Below are 14,651 nucleotides of genomic sequence, written 5' to 3'. Positions count from 1 at the left end.
ATGGTTATATATCAGAAGAAGTGTATGTCAACCAACCTCCAGGTTTTGAAAATTCAAATTATCCAGAACACGTTTTTAAACTTAAGAAATCTTTATATGGACTTAAACAAGCTCCCAGAGCTTGGTATGAAAGATTGAGTAATTTTCTTCTGGAACATGATTTTATTAAAGGAAAAGTTGACTCTACACTCTTCTGTAAAAACATTAATAATGATATCATGATTTGCCAGATATACGTTGATGATATCATTTTTGGTTCAGCTAACGCCTCTGTATGTCAAGAATTCTCTGAGCTAATGCAGGCAGAATTTGAAATGAGCTTAATGCAAGAACTAAAGTTCTTTCTAGGAATTCAAATAAATCAAACTTCAGAAGTCACGTACGTTCATCAAAGCAAATACATAAAAGACATTCTAAAGAAATTTGATATGGCTGAATGCAATTCTACAAAGACTCCCATGCATCCAACCTGCATTCTTGAAAAAGAAGAAGTCAGTAAAAAGGTTTGTAATAAGCTCTATCGTGGTATGTTAGGCTCCCTTCTCTATCTGACTGCTACTCGCCCTGATATTCTATTTAGTGTTTGTCTCTGTGCCAGATTTCAATCAGATCCTAGAGAAACACACTTAACAGCAGTTAAGAGAATTCTCAAATATCTGAAAGGAACTCCTAACCTGGGCCTGATGTATGAGAAAACATCAGAGTATAGACTATCTGGTTTTTGTGATGCAGATTACATAGGAGACAGAATGGAACGAAAAAGTACATCTGGAAATTATCAGCTCTTGGGAAACAATCTGATATCCTGGGCCAGCAAACGACAATCAACCATAGCCCTGTCCACTGCAGAAGCGGAATACATCTCAGCATCACTGTGCACTACTCAGATGCTCTAGATGAAGAATCCGTTAGAGGATCTGCAAATTGAGTAACATTCCTATCTTTTGTGATAATACTGCTGCCATTTGTTTAAGTAAGAATCCCATTTTACACTCCAGAGCTAAGCACATAGAAATAAAACATCATTTTATCAGAGACTATGTTCAGAAAGGGGTAGTAACATTGAAATTCATTGATACTGATCATCAATGGGTTGACATATTTACTAAACCTTTAGCTGAAGATAGATTCCTCTTCATCCTAAAGAATCTGAACATTCAAAATTGCCCTGAATAATATGTGCCTCTGAAGTTGTAAAATGAGACTCTAATGTAAACACAATGGATTCTGCCTCTGACTCTGATACTCCTACCAAGTTAGAAGCTACCTGAGTTAGAATTCTCTAGGAATCAATCCTTTGGTATTCCTGAAGATCAGATAAAGCAAACACGTGGAGTACCTTGCGTCTGACCTTGGAACTTCTAGACAGCTGTCTAGCAGTAATCAAGGAACAATCTCTTGAGATCTCCTCGAGCAGTGTACTAGCTATTGGGATTAGACATCATTAATGAGCTGTAATCATTTTTCCCTCTAAACGTGTTGACTTGGTTTTTGTGCTAAACTCTGTTTTGTGTGCCGTTTTGCATGCGCCCTAATTTGGGTATTTAAACACATTCATTTCACACATTGCACACTTTTCACTCTCACGTACCCTTAAAACCTCAGCTCTCTCAAGGCATTCCTGCAAGCATTCTTCATCTTCATCTCAGTTTTAAACAACATCATGGATGCTCAACAACAAGCAGTTTATAACTTCTCTCAACAAATGGGTTCAAGCGAACAAGTTCAAAGCTCAATCAACCCAAACCCAGCGGTTACTAGTGTAGTCACAACTCCAATCTACAAGGAGCCCCACATTCTCGATCGTGAGCCTCACATTCATCTTGCTACGCCTTTTGAGAAACTAGAAGTATTATGTGAATCATTGGTGGATTTTGACAACATGAAAAGGAATGGCATCGACCTCACTGAAGAACTCAGCAATCAAGGTTGGGGTAACTACTTCAAACGTCTATATGGTCCTGTTTGCACAAATCTTATGAAGGAATTCTGGAGATTCGCTGATGCTGATGATCACTTCATTGTCTCCTATGTTCTGGGAGTCAAGATAGTGATAACTGAGAAGTCTATTGCTGCTCTTTTGGGCATGGAAAAGGATGGAGGCAGAAGAATCTACAACATCAATCCTAGGGAAAAATACATGTCCCAAGAGATTAACCCAACAATCTTCAAGCAGAAAGCAGAAGGCAATTCCTCCAAGAACAAAAAGCTACTTCAGAACCTCCGTGTTTGGCTGAAGATCATTCTGGGTACCATCCATCATCGCCCAGCATCAAACTCCTCAGACTACATCAACACAGACCAGAAGTGCATTCTATACTGCATCCACAAGGGTTTGAAGCCTTGCCTTCCAGCACTTCTCTTCAAGTACCTCAGAGACTCTGTGCGAGATACTAGAAACCACATGAAGCCCAGAAACTACATTCCTCTGGGAAGGCTAATCTCTGACTTTCTGATTGAAAGTCGCCTGGTGGACCACCTGTTAAAGCTCAGACTCATGGAAGACGTAATGATCGACGTTGGAAAACCCCTCAACGCCAAGAATCTGAAGAGCATGGGGATTCTGGATCAGGTCAAAGTCAAACCTACTCTGGACACTTCCTAGGAAGCTTTAAAAGATCAGAGGGAGATCCCTCATGGACTCTATCTGTTCTCAAAGGAAGACCCTCGAGATGTAATCCTCTTCTATATGGATAATCTGATGAAAGAAGGAGTGGATATCTCAGAATTCAACCTAAGCAAGCTACCAGAAACTGCTCCAAACTTCAAGAAGCATCCACGAGGACCCTCTGATAAGGCAAGGCAAGCGAAGAAAGCAAGACTAGGAGAATCCATCGGATCAAGACCTCCAGCACCTCTGCATGAGCCTTCTGGTAAGTCTGTTTCTCTTGCTCCCTCTGTACAAACAAATTCAATTGCTTCTTCTATCCCCCTACCTACACCTATCTACACTCACTCAGAAACCCCTCCTTCAACCACCAAAACATCTCATCAACCATCCCAAAAATTCAACCTTGCCACCACCACCTTACCCCTATCTGAAGCAGAAAGGCTGAATGAAACCACTTCTTCATCTTCTTCCCCAGAATCACCCCCCTACTTCACCATCTCATCTGACACAGAACCTTCTGACCCCTCTTCTCCCACTCTAGCCCAACTTCAGACTCAGACTCTGGCCTCACAACAGCCACAACAAACCCCACCTGAACCTGAAGTCACCTCACCACCCGCAGAACAACCAAACCCAACACCATCTGACCTTCAACCTTCTGAACCAATTACCTCTGAAACACCCCCACCAAACACATCCGCTGAACCACAAACTCTCAACTTAAGCCCTCCCACTTCTCCACCTCCACCCTCTAAACCACAAAACACCCTGCCAACCCTAGAAGAAGCAATAATGTTGTTTGCAGGAGCCTCAGTTGACAAGGTCAAGTCTCTGACCATCAACTCTTGCATCAGTGATGATCCTTCAGCTGTTAGGACACACTGGAATAGAGTTATTGGCTAGATGACCTCTGAAGCCTTCAAACTGAAGAGCCTCTCTGAGCAAGTCAGAAACGACATCATCAGAGATGCTGAAGTAAGACTACAGGAGCGCTTAGCCAGAGAAGCTGAGGAGCAAGCCAGAAAGGAAGCAGAAGAAAAAGCTAGGCAAGAGGAAATTCAAAGACTTCAGGAAGCTGAAGCCAAAGCTCTAGCTGACGCTGCTGCTGCTGAAGCTGAAACAAAAGCTGCTGCTGAAGCTGAAGTTAAAGCCGCTGCTGAAGTTGAAGCTCGTCGTGCTGAAGAATCTGCCAGCAGGGTAGAACCGGATGCTCTGACTCATGGGGAGTCTTCCACCTTTGTCCCTCTGGTTCTCAAGACTCTTGAAGATCTTCAAAAGGAGCAGAAGGAAGTCCGAGCTAGATTGGATCAACAGGATTCAGTTAACGTCAACATTCAAAATCTGCTCACCCAACTGCTTCAGAGGATGCCTCCACCTCCAAACCCTTAGGCACCTAGGACTTTTCCTTTGCTGATTTTCTTGTTGCTATCTGTTTCTGTTTGTTTTCGCTTTCTGCTGTTTGTGCTTAATATTTGAATATATATATATATATATATATATATATATATATATATATATATATATATATATATATATATATATATATATATATATATATATATTTCCCTTTCCTTTATTTTGCTAAGTCTTTTTGATTCTGACAAAAGGGGGAGAAATAAAAACAGCTCTGACGAAAACATATATAAATCCTTTAATACTCTGCGAACATTTTATTCAATAAAATGGCTCTAATCCTTTTTTACTCAGATATTTGCAGAAGAGTATCTAGAAACATCATATCATGGAAGCTCCGGTAAGAACTTCTGAACTCCCAGGCTTATCTCAGAAGCTCACTTCTATCTGATATGATAAATTCTTATCTCTAAATGTTTCATCTATAAATTAAGATTGTTTTGTCATCATCAAAAAGGGGGAGATTGTAAGAACAAAATTAGTTCTACAATAGATTCCAGGATTTTGATGATAACAAAGGATGAAACCAAAAATGGCACCCTAACGAAATTTATCTAAGTGTGCAGGACTCTGAACAAGAACAAAGGAATTTGATCGCTTTATCAGATACAAACTCTGATCAGATACAAAGAACTAGAAGATCAGAAGCATCTGAAGAAGAAGTGCGCTCTAGAAGTTCTGACTCTGAGCAAAACAGGACAGCAGAATACCAGAAGCTCTAAACTTCCACTGGACTAAACTCTGATGATCTAAAAGACCAGTACTCTTAGAAGCTCTGATGTAACCTCAACGCAATCTCCGATTGACACAGAAACTCTGAGATAACAAAGACTCTGATGAAGGTTCTCCAAATCCAGAAAGAGTAACGGAAACAACAACTTCAAATGGAAAGATAGTATATTTGGAAAGAAGTTATTCAGGGAGACAAATTGGTTATGGCAAGAAACACAGAAGTAATGACATTGAATGCTCATCAAAGACCAATATTCTGTCATCACTCCAATGGTCCTTTCACCACTATATAAAGGACAACATACTTCAGTGAGGGATACACATCAACACACAAAAAATTCTCTACATTCTCTCTTAGTTTTTCACGAGTAGTTGCTCATACGTGAAAACACTTGCTTGCTCTATTTGCTGGAATATTTGCTCACTCTTAGAAGCACTCTCGATTACAATTCTTTTTGATAAATTGATTTTGTTCCTCAAGTGACTCTGCGTAGTCTGTATACTTGGGAGGACTAAGAGATCATTCTCTTAGATGTTTGGTTGTATTAATCTTTCAAGATTAGTGGATTAAGTCCTTTTTGAAGGCAAAATCACCTTGGCCGGGTGGACTGGAGTAGCTTTGTGTTATAAGCGAACCAGTATAAAATTCTGTGTGTTCTTATTTTTGAAAAAGCGTTTATTTTCCAAAACAAATTTAAACCCCCCTTTCTTATTTTTCTCACCTTCACTAACTACTAATCACTAACTTTTAATTCAAGCATTTAATTCTTGCAATTTACTTTAATGCAATTTAATTTCTTGCTCATTTATTCATATTGCCTTTTCCCTTTGCTCACTTGAGCTCATATTTTATGTTTATGTTATTTTACTTTTTCTCACTTGAGCTCTTTATTGTGAATAAATATACTGTTGCTTTGTGCTTGTTTTGTCTTTGTTTATGTGACCCAATGCAAAAGGGAGAGAGGACTTAGAATTAGGACCTTACCTATGCTTAATGGAGTTCAAGAGCAACTAGGCCTCATGCCTTTAAAATGCTAAATTGATTGAAGAGCAACTAGGCCTCATGCCTTTAGAGTGCTAAATCTTGAAAGTTGACTTCAAAGGACCCCTAATCCAAAACTCTTTCTTTGTCCATTTCTCTTATTTGTGTTAGGAACCTTTTGATTGTTTTTTCTTGTATGATAGGGATTCCAATATTGAGATAGTAAGAAGGACATTGTCATGAATAGCCATGTTAAAGGATACAAGCCAAAATGGAGATCCTAGGAGCTTCATTGAATATTTGTTTGCTTGCTTGAGTTAATTGCTAAGTCCAAAGGAAAGGAGCATCTTGAATCATCTTTATGATCTGAAGAAAGGACATATGTTTTCAAAACTAGAAACTTAGGCCATATGCCTTTGATTTTTCAAACTTTTTTCATTAATACTTACTTTGAATGAATCTTAAGTCAACTTTGACTTCATTTTGTGAATACTTCTAACTTGTAAATACAACTCACTTCAAGTGCTTTTTGTGGTTCCAATGGCCACCTTTGTTAAAACCTTTTTCATAAACATTAGTCATTAGGTTTGAGTTATCATAGTGGTTGATGTAAACCTCACTTTATCCTTAGTGATTGGACTATAAGTCTTCCATACTTATTATAGGGTGGATCCCTCACTAGTATGTTGAAGCTCTCCTCACTTGGTGGATTGTTGGTTTAGGTTGAGTTTTCTCACTTTGATAACAAAAGACCTTAAGGCTTTTGATCAAATGAATTCATCAATATTTTGAGATTTTTACCCCGAACTACGAGGTTTTGATCCTACCTTTGTGATGGTACGTAGGCAATGGGTTTATCCATTCAAACAACAAAATTGTAAATAATATGTATATTCTTTTCTCATCTCCCCAATCATGTTTGCACACATGTTTTTTTCAAATACCAACCTACAATACACTTTGCAAAAAGGGCTCCCTTAGAGTACTAAGGATGTTTTGGATGCTTAAAACCTTCCCATTTCATAACCAACCCCCTTACCCAGATCTCTTACATTTTTATTAGTTTTTGATTTGATAAAACTTCTTGGTTTTTGTTCGCTTTCTAACCTTTCCTTTGGATAAATAGAAGTGCGGTGGCGACTCAAATTGTATGATTTATTTTTGATTTAGTCAATAAATCTAAAGGTAATGAATACCCCGCTACAGATTCTCTTAACCACTAATTGGAGAACGTGAGGTTTGTTTTCTTCTATGGGCTTTTTAGGCTAGTATGAGGGTTTTGAGAAGTCAGCTCAATCTCTTCTCGGAGATGCATCTCATATGATGCCTGCTCCTAGGATTCCTTGAGTAGTGAGTGAGTTCCATGATTTGTGCCTCAAACCCTTCCCTCATTGCTTTTTGGCTTATCAATGTCCTTTCCCAAAGGTCCTTCCACTCACCATTCCTTTGTTAGGAATCTTGGAGCTCTTTGTTTCAATGACCAAGCTCAAACCCTGCCCCTGCCCGACAGTCACCAACTCTTTTTCTATTCTTTCTTTTATTATCATTTGTCTCCTTACTTTGGCCAACTTGTTTCTCCCTTTGTTTGAGGTTATATATAAGTTAATTTCTATCATGGGTAACCAGGGTAAGCCTCAGATGTTACTCTTCATTTTCTTTCTCAGGCCTATAGATGGTAGCACGGCTACGGAAAACACATATAATGACGGTTGTGAAACACATATAATGACGGTTGTACATATGTTGTTGGGTAGTGTGTGATTGTATATATGTTGTTTTCATTGTAAGTTGAGTATGCGCCTAAGAGGGGGAGGGGGGGGGGGGATGAATTAGATTCTTTGAAAACTTTTTCCTGTTTTATGAAATTTTGTTCTTTCTTTTCTGGTTTGGTTATACAATGAATGGTAAAGTGCAAAAAGTAAAGAACACAAAGAGATATCCTGGTTCCCCTCACAGGTTGAGAGTACTCCAGTCCTCTTTCAACATGAAAGAGATTTTACTATTGTTAGGACTTTTACAAGACTCTTCCTAGTTTTTCTATATAGACACTAACAATCACACCAAGAACAATCCTCTTGGATTTTTCACTAATTTCAAAAAGAGAACAATTCTCCCTTTTAATAAACCTCTTGTTTCCAACAATCATGGACAACAAGGATACACAAAGTAATCTGATTTTTTGATAAGTATGTATAGCGGTAAATTCATGACCATCAAGCTATGTATAAACTTGACGTCAATAAAACCAGAGTCGTCACCGCGCTTTTATTATTTCCAAAGGAAAAAGGCAAAAGTATGAACAAAACCCAAAGATAAGAAGTTTTCAAATCAAACTAATAAAATTTCAGAGATTACAAGTAAGGGGGTTGGTTACATAGAGGGAAGGTGTTAGCATCCAAAGTATCTTAGATACTCCTAGGGAGCCCTTTTGTGTGTGCAAGTGATTTGGTCTAAATGATGTTTGGTAAAATATAGAGTGATAGGGTGAGAAAAGAATTCATTAATTATATTTTTGTGTTTGATAAGACCTTCGGTATTACGTCTACGTACCAACATAAAAATGAGGGATCAAAACCCCGTAGTTTGTGGTAAAAATTTCAAAGAAAGTTGGTGAATTGTTTTTAACAAAAGTTTGATAAGAAGGCACAAAAATCCAAAGTTTTGAATGGGGTTGTTAGTTATTTTTTTCGTTTTTAAATTTAAATCAATATGGTTAAGTTCATTCACAAGTTTGATTTAAGAAAAGGTTTGAAAATTCAAAGGCCTAAGGTCAAGGTTTCTAATCATTAAAACATATCTAAGTTGAAAAGCACAAACAAAGAGAAGTTTTTTAAAAGAGGGAGAGATTTTTAATTAAATAATTGGGAGGAGATGAAGGGACTATCCTATACAAAAAATAAAATAAAAGTTAAGAGTTGAAAAGATCTTACCAAATGGGATGCAATCCAACAAACAAGAATGTCATATAGAAACCCATTTTCTTTTGGACTTTAGAGCAAGCAGCAAGCATAAGCAATATCCTAGCAAACCATATGAAGACTAAGGCATTAAATAAATATATCCATAATATCCAAGCAAGCACTCCAATAGCTAGCAGTCCTCAATATCTTCCAATGTATCAGATGAAATATTCCTTGATCAACTCAGAACAATCATCAAACATAAACAATAATAACAGTATAACAATTAAGCACAGAGTAACAGATGAATCAAGGGCACTCAAGGTCTTGTATCATATGAAATCACAATCAAGGATGGATCAGTCTCAGATAGTGGCATTGGACAAGTCCTTTAGCATAGGGAATATTGCCTATTCCTAAGTCCAAAAGTTCAGATCAAGTCCACCAAGATGTTTTTTAGGGTTTTTGTTGTTATTAGGTGTTTTAAGGTCCTAAGACCACAAACAAAAACAAAGATAAACAAACAATATATACAATCACAGGATATGGCTCAAGTGAGCAAAGTGAAAAAGGACTGAAACATAAACAAGTTGCATGAAATGTAAATGGCAATGAATGATAAAGGTGCTGAAATTTAAATTGCATAAAGTAAATGACTAAAAAAAGCAACATGAATAAAGGTTAGTCAAGTGTTAGTCAAATGTTAGTGATGAGTTTTAATTGATTAAGTCATTCTTTGGAGAACACTAAACCATTCATTGACAATTATGAATTCTTGAACCAAGACATCATCCATGAGAAGGGCTCCAACCTAGATAAATCAACAGGTATCCACTAGCTCTCATGAAAGGAAAAAAGGTCAAGTTTCCACACAATTTCATGAAGAATGGGAGACTTACAATCTCATTTACTAGAATGTTATGCCTTGCGGGACAAATTTAGCTCTATGTTAAACAATCGTAAATGGACTTATGTAGAAGTCACAACTATATGAGGTCGGGCAATAAAAATATAGGTGTTAATGCATGTTATAGATTAGGTACGAAGAACCAAACTCCTAAAACATACCACACACTAAAAGAAATGGGGAGGACCTATCTCAGCCCGACTCATGTTGATTCATCTGACACAGGGTTATTGATGAACCAACTAGCATTTAGACATTAGAGAAATCATGGATCAATGATGAATTGGGGAAGAATAGGGATGAAGATAAAGTGGGAAGGGGAAATAGAAATCCAAATTGATCACATGCAGAATTTCATCTGATCAATATTATCCATTCATTTTGGGAGATGAAATATGCATTTCATCAATCCCCTAAATTCAATAGTATTGGTCAAACAAAAGTCAAATCAACCATGATCAAGGCCAATCAGAAAGTCAAACATCACAAGACCATAAAAAGGGCTAAACATAATTTTCAAGCATTTATTCAATTAAAAATCAATTTAAAAATGAATTAAAATGCATTTTAAAATGGACAAAACCTCAAATCCTTTCAAAACACAAAATAAATGGCCAAGGGATTTATCCTAGGTCAAAGGACCTTAGACAAAAAATTTCAATATTTTTGGAGAGTCAGAAGTATTTTTAAAAAGTTTTAAACAAGTCAAAAATCATTTTATTCATGAAAAATATCAAAATTAATTCAAAAAAGGATTTTAATTAAAAATATGGAAAAGGAAATTATTTAAAGATTTTTGGTGAAAGTCCATATTTTTTGGATTAAAAATGAAATTAATATGGATTAAACAAAATAAAGGGATTAAATGAAAAATCAGAATTAAAAAAGAAAATAGAAAAAACGAGGTCCATCAGATCTCCCTCATTAATTGAGGTGGCAGATCTGATGGCCAAGTTCTTATCATCCATCATGTTCCTTAATCAACGCGCGCAGGGATGGTTATCAGAAGAAGCAGTCAAAATTAGAACTTGGACTCAAGATCAAATGGTTGGAACCTTGCTAACACATCACCGGAGCCCTAGCTACGGTTGTCTTCTCCAGTGGACCTTACCGGACTGGTCCACCCTTAACCATCCAGAAAATGAAAAGTAAGGATACTATTTTAAAGAGAAAAAGCTCAAGAGCTTAAATTTGGCCTCAATTTTGTCCAATTCCAAATATATTGAGATATGTGAGGAATTGAATTTTGAGGTATACGATATGAGTTGCTTCAATTTGACCTCAAAGCAACTCAATCTTGTCGCCTACATTGGTTGGTTTTCAGACAACCAAAAAACAAAGAGAATGATGGAGACTTGAGAGAGAATCGAAGGCTTGAAGTTTCTGAAAATTCACATTTGGGTAGCAGTTATTTGGCTTGATCTCAATGTGAATCCACTTGGTTCTTCCTCCTCTTGCCTGCAGTGATCAATTGAGATAAAAATGGCAATGAATCCTTGGAGTTTGAATCCTAAAACAGAAGGAGAAATTCAAACTCGACTTCAAAGAAATCATCAAGGAATTCTATGGAGTAGGGTTCTGGTTTAGCTTGGTAAGGCTTGGGCAATGTGTGTGTTCATTTTCGAAGCAGTGGATTTGTATTTATAGGCAAGGGAAATGCTTTCTACACCATTTGAATTTTGAGCCAAAAATAGAAATCCAAGTGCATGGGTGCATAGGCGTGTGCTATGCCCAAAATGATCATTACAAATCACTCCAATTCATGCACAAATGTTAATGATGTCACCACATGGAACCATGCAAAGCTAAATGAAAATTGCATTCAAATAATGCCAAAACAAACCATGAGAAGAACCCATGCTCAAGTCCCTCAATTCTTGTCCAAATGGAGTGATCTTAAATGATTTGGAAAGGTGACATCAAGGGGAAGAAATTTGATCTTGAATACTTTTCCATTTAGAGCATGGATCACGATTAATCTTGAGGTGGAAGTTGGAGAAATGAAACATGGTTGAAAATTTTTCTAAGTACAAAGTCAAATGACCATTTCTGCCACCTTGAATAACTTTCTATATGAGATCCAAATGAAAATGGTTTCTTTACCAAAGTTGTATCTCTTCCATTCCGATTTAACGTTGTCACAAATTTGACATCATTTTGATTTTTTATGAGGGAGTTATGGATTTTAGAAGTTGAGGAAAATTGTTTGTTCAATGGTAATGGCCCAAAATGACCTATAATGTTTCCTATTGGCACATGCACTTGCAAGTTGAATTTGAAATTTCTCAAATAATAAAAGTTGGATAAAACATCTTTAAATTGATCATGAAACTTGGATTGCCTTAATATCATAAAAATTGAGCAATTTATGGTTCTTGGAAGTTGGCCTCCTAACTAGGGTACAGATAAAATGACTTATAATCTTTCACCATAAAAAATGACTTTTAAAGAAAAATTAGCTTTTTATGTCAACATTAAAGTTGTTTGTAATGTCATAAAGAGTGACGTTTCTCTTGTAATAGTTTTCATTTGAAAAACATTTTAGGAGATAGGGTCTATGGAACCCCAATTTTGACCAGTTGACTTTCTCTGATCAACTTCTTTGAACCAACTTGCAAACATGAGGTTCCTTTGATATTTAGGACTCATGGAGGATCATATATGATTGATATTATTTATAATTAAGTATCCCTTGATATTTTTTCCCAAATGTTGAAGAAACATGATGAGGAAGTCACACAAGATACCCAGATGAATTAGGGCTTCCAAGGCAAACAAGCTTCAAACTCCTGATGAATTATTGATCAAATGACAAATAATGAACATGGGGATCCATATATGATTTTTAGAACCAATGCGAACCTTTCCTTGATTGATTTACTTGCATTGAGGGTCTCAAACCCTAGTTTTGAACTTGGTGAATCACAAATGGATGCACACATTACCTACAAAAGTAACAAAACTACACTAGACATATTTTTGGTATTTTGGTTAGTAAACAAAAGAAAATAAAGTATGATACAATTAAATTTGTTTGGTGATATCTCCCAATTAAAACCTAATGACTGAGGGGTAAGGAGGATGTCAAGGTGTGATCCCAAAGTCAATGCCAATGATGAGATTGCATGAGGGATCTTAGGGTCAAAATTTGGGTCTTATAGTTTCCCCTATTTAAGGACATTTAAGTTGAGGATGTGAAGGTTAAAATCTTCGTATCAAATCAGTAGAATGGACTTAAATAACAACATCAAGAAACCAATTTTGGTCCCTAAGAGACCTCATGACACATATGATATGAATGTTAAAATATTCTTTGTGGGGAATATATTGCCACAAAGGAAAAGAATACGGATAGACTAAAATCAACAAGAGCATAATGAATTCCATAAGGAAAACTCACCTAGGAGACAAAGACTATGGGGATAAAAGATGTGTGTAGGCCAGACTACGACTTGAAAACTGTTAGGAGACACGAGAGGATTTTCCATGAACATAAATCAGTGGAAAGACGCGGACTGGGGAAAAAAGGAATCTGTATGTATCGGGATAACACTGATACAACAAGGAAAACTCACTGAGGAAATGCGGAAATCAGAAAGAAAAAAAAGCTGAAATACCCATGCAAAAAGGGATTCGACTTCTCAAAGGAATACGAAACCAAACTCAACTGGGGAAGAAAAAACTTCAACACAGGAGTAAAAGAGATATATTATCTATTATCGATTATTGGGTAAGAAGATAGTATACTTCGACAGGGGGAGATCCATTGTCGGTTAGGGTAAACATATCAAGGATGACTCGTTGAGGAAAATGAGGCGTATTCATTACCGGTTATTGGGTAAGAATGACCCACTGGGAAAAAGAAACCAAATAGGATTTATAACTACCTATTACTAGGCAGAAGACCAAAGAGAGAGTATTCGTCACTGATTAAAGTGAACATATCAAGGATAAACTCAAAGGAAGAATATATGTTATCAATTAAGATGAACATATCAAGGATAGACCACCTGGGGAAAAAGGAAGAATATCCATTACCGGTTAGGGTAAACATATCAAGTATATACTTCAAGGGACAAGTAGGAATTACAACTACCAGTTATTGGGTAGAACACCAAAGAGAGAGTATCCTTCACTGGTTAAAGTGAGCATATCAAGGATAGACTCAAATGGGAGAATAGAATTTATATCTACCAGTTACTGGGTAGAAGACCGCAAAGAAGAGAAAAATATGTCATCGGTTAAGATGAACATATCAAGGATAGACTCTCTGGGGAATAAAGGAGATTGCGAATAACTTTACTTGGTAGAATACTAGACAGGAAGAATATTCTTCACCAGTTAGGATGAACATATCAAGAATAGACTTGCTAGGGAAACGTGAGAATGAATCCGCTGGAGAAAAACAAAGTAAATTGCCTTTTACCGGTTACTAGGAATAGGTAAAGTACTCAACAACAAGAAGAATGTTACCAGTGATTGGGTAATAAACTCCCAGAGACCAAAAAATCTATCTAGGAAAGAACTAGAAATAAACGGTCAAATAAAGACTCAACATAATGGGGATATAGCCCAAGAGGAGTGGTTCCATCCAGGTAAAGAACTTGGGAGGACACTAAAATAATAATCATCCACGAGGAAAAAACTCAGTGGGGAATGAGATAGGATAAACTCTTAATGCTTAAGGGGTTGACACTTTACAATTGAAGGAGGACAGACACACCAAATCGGCAAGGGGAAATGATATCACCAAAGTATAGGATCAGAAGAAAAATCAATGCGATAAAATGCACAATGAAATATATGATGTTGTGTTTTATGCATGAATATGCATGTATGTATATGATTATGTTGACAAAAAATCATAAAGGATACAAATGAAGAATATTTGAATCATCACTACTAAACACTCGGCTAGTCTCAACAAGATGGAAACAACCACTAGAGAAGCTACTGGGGATGAAAATAAGTCATTCAGCTTAGAATAAACTCAACTTTGACTGGGGGAAGACATGGAGAACATGTATCCAACCAAACATGGAAAACTTTGCGGGGGGAAGAGAGCACTGCCAAACATGCTAAGGATAAAGATGGATCTGCCGAGGA

Source organism: Lathyrus oleraceus, chromosome 5 (assembly GCF_024323335.1).
Source record: "Lathyrus oleraceus cultivar Zhongwan6 chromosome 5, CAAS_Psat_ZW6_1.0, whole genome shotgun sequence".
Lineage (NCBI taxonomy): Eukaryota > Viridiplantae > Streptophyta > Magnoliopsida > Fabales > Fabaceae > Lathyrus > Lathyrus oleraceus.
The sequence above is the reverse complement of the archived record's forward strand: the minus strand, read 5'-3'. Positions refer to the sequence as shown.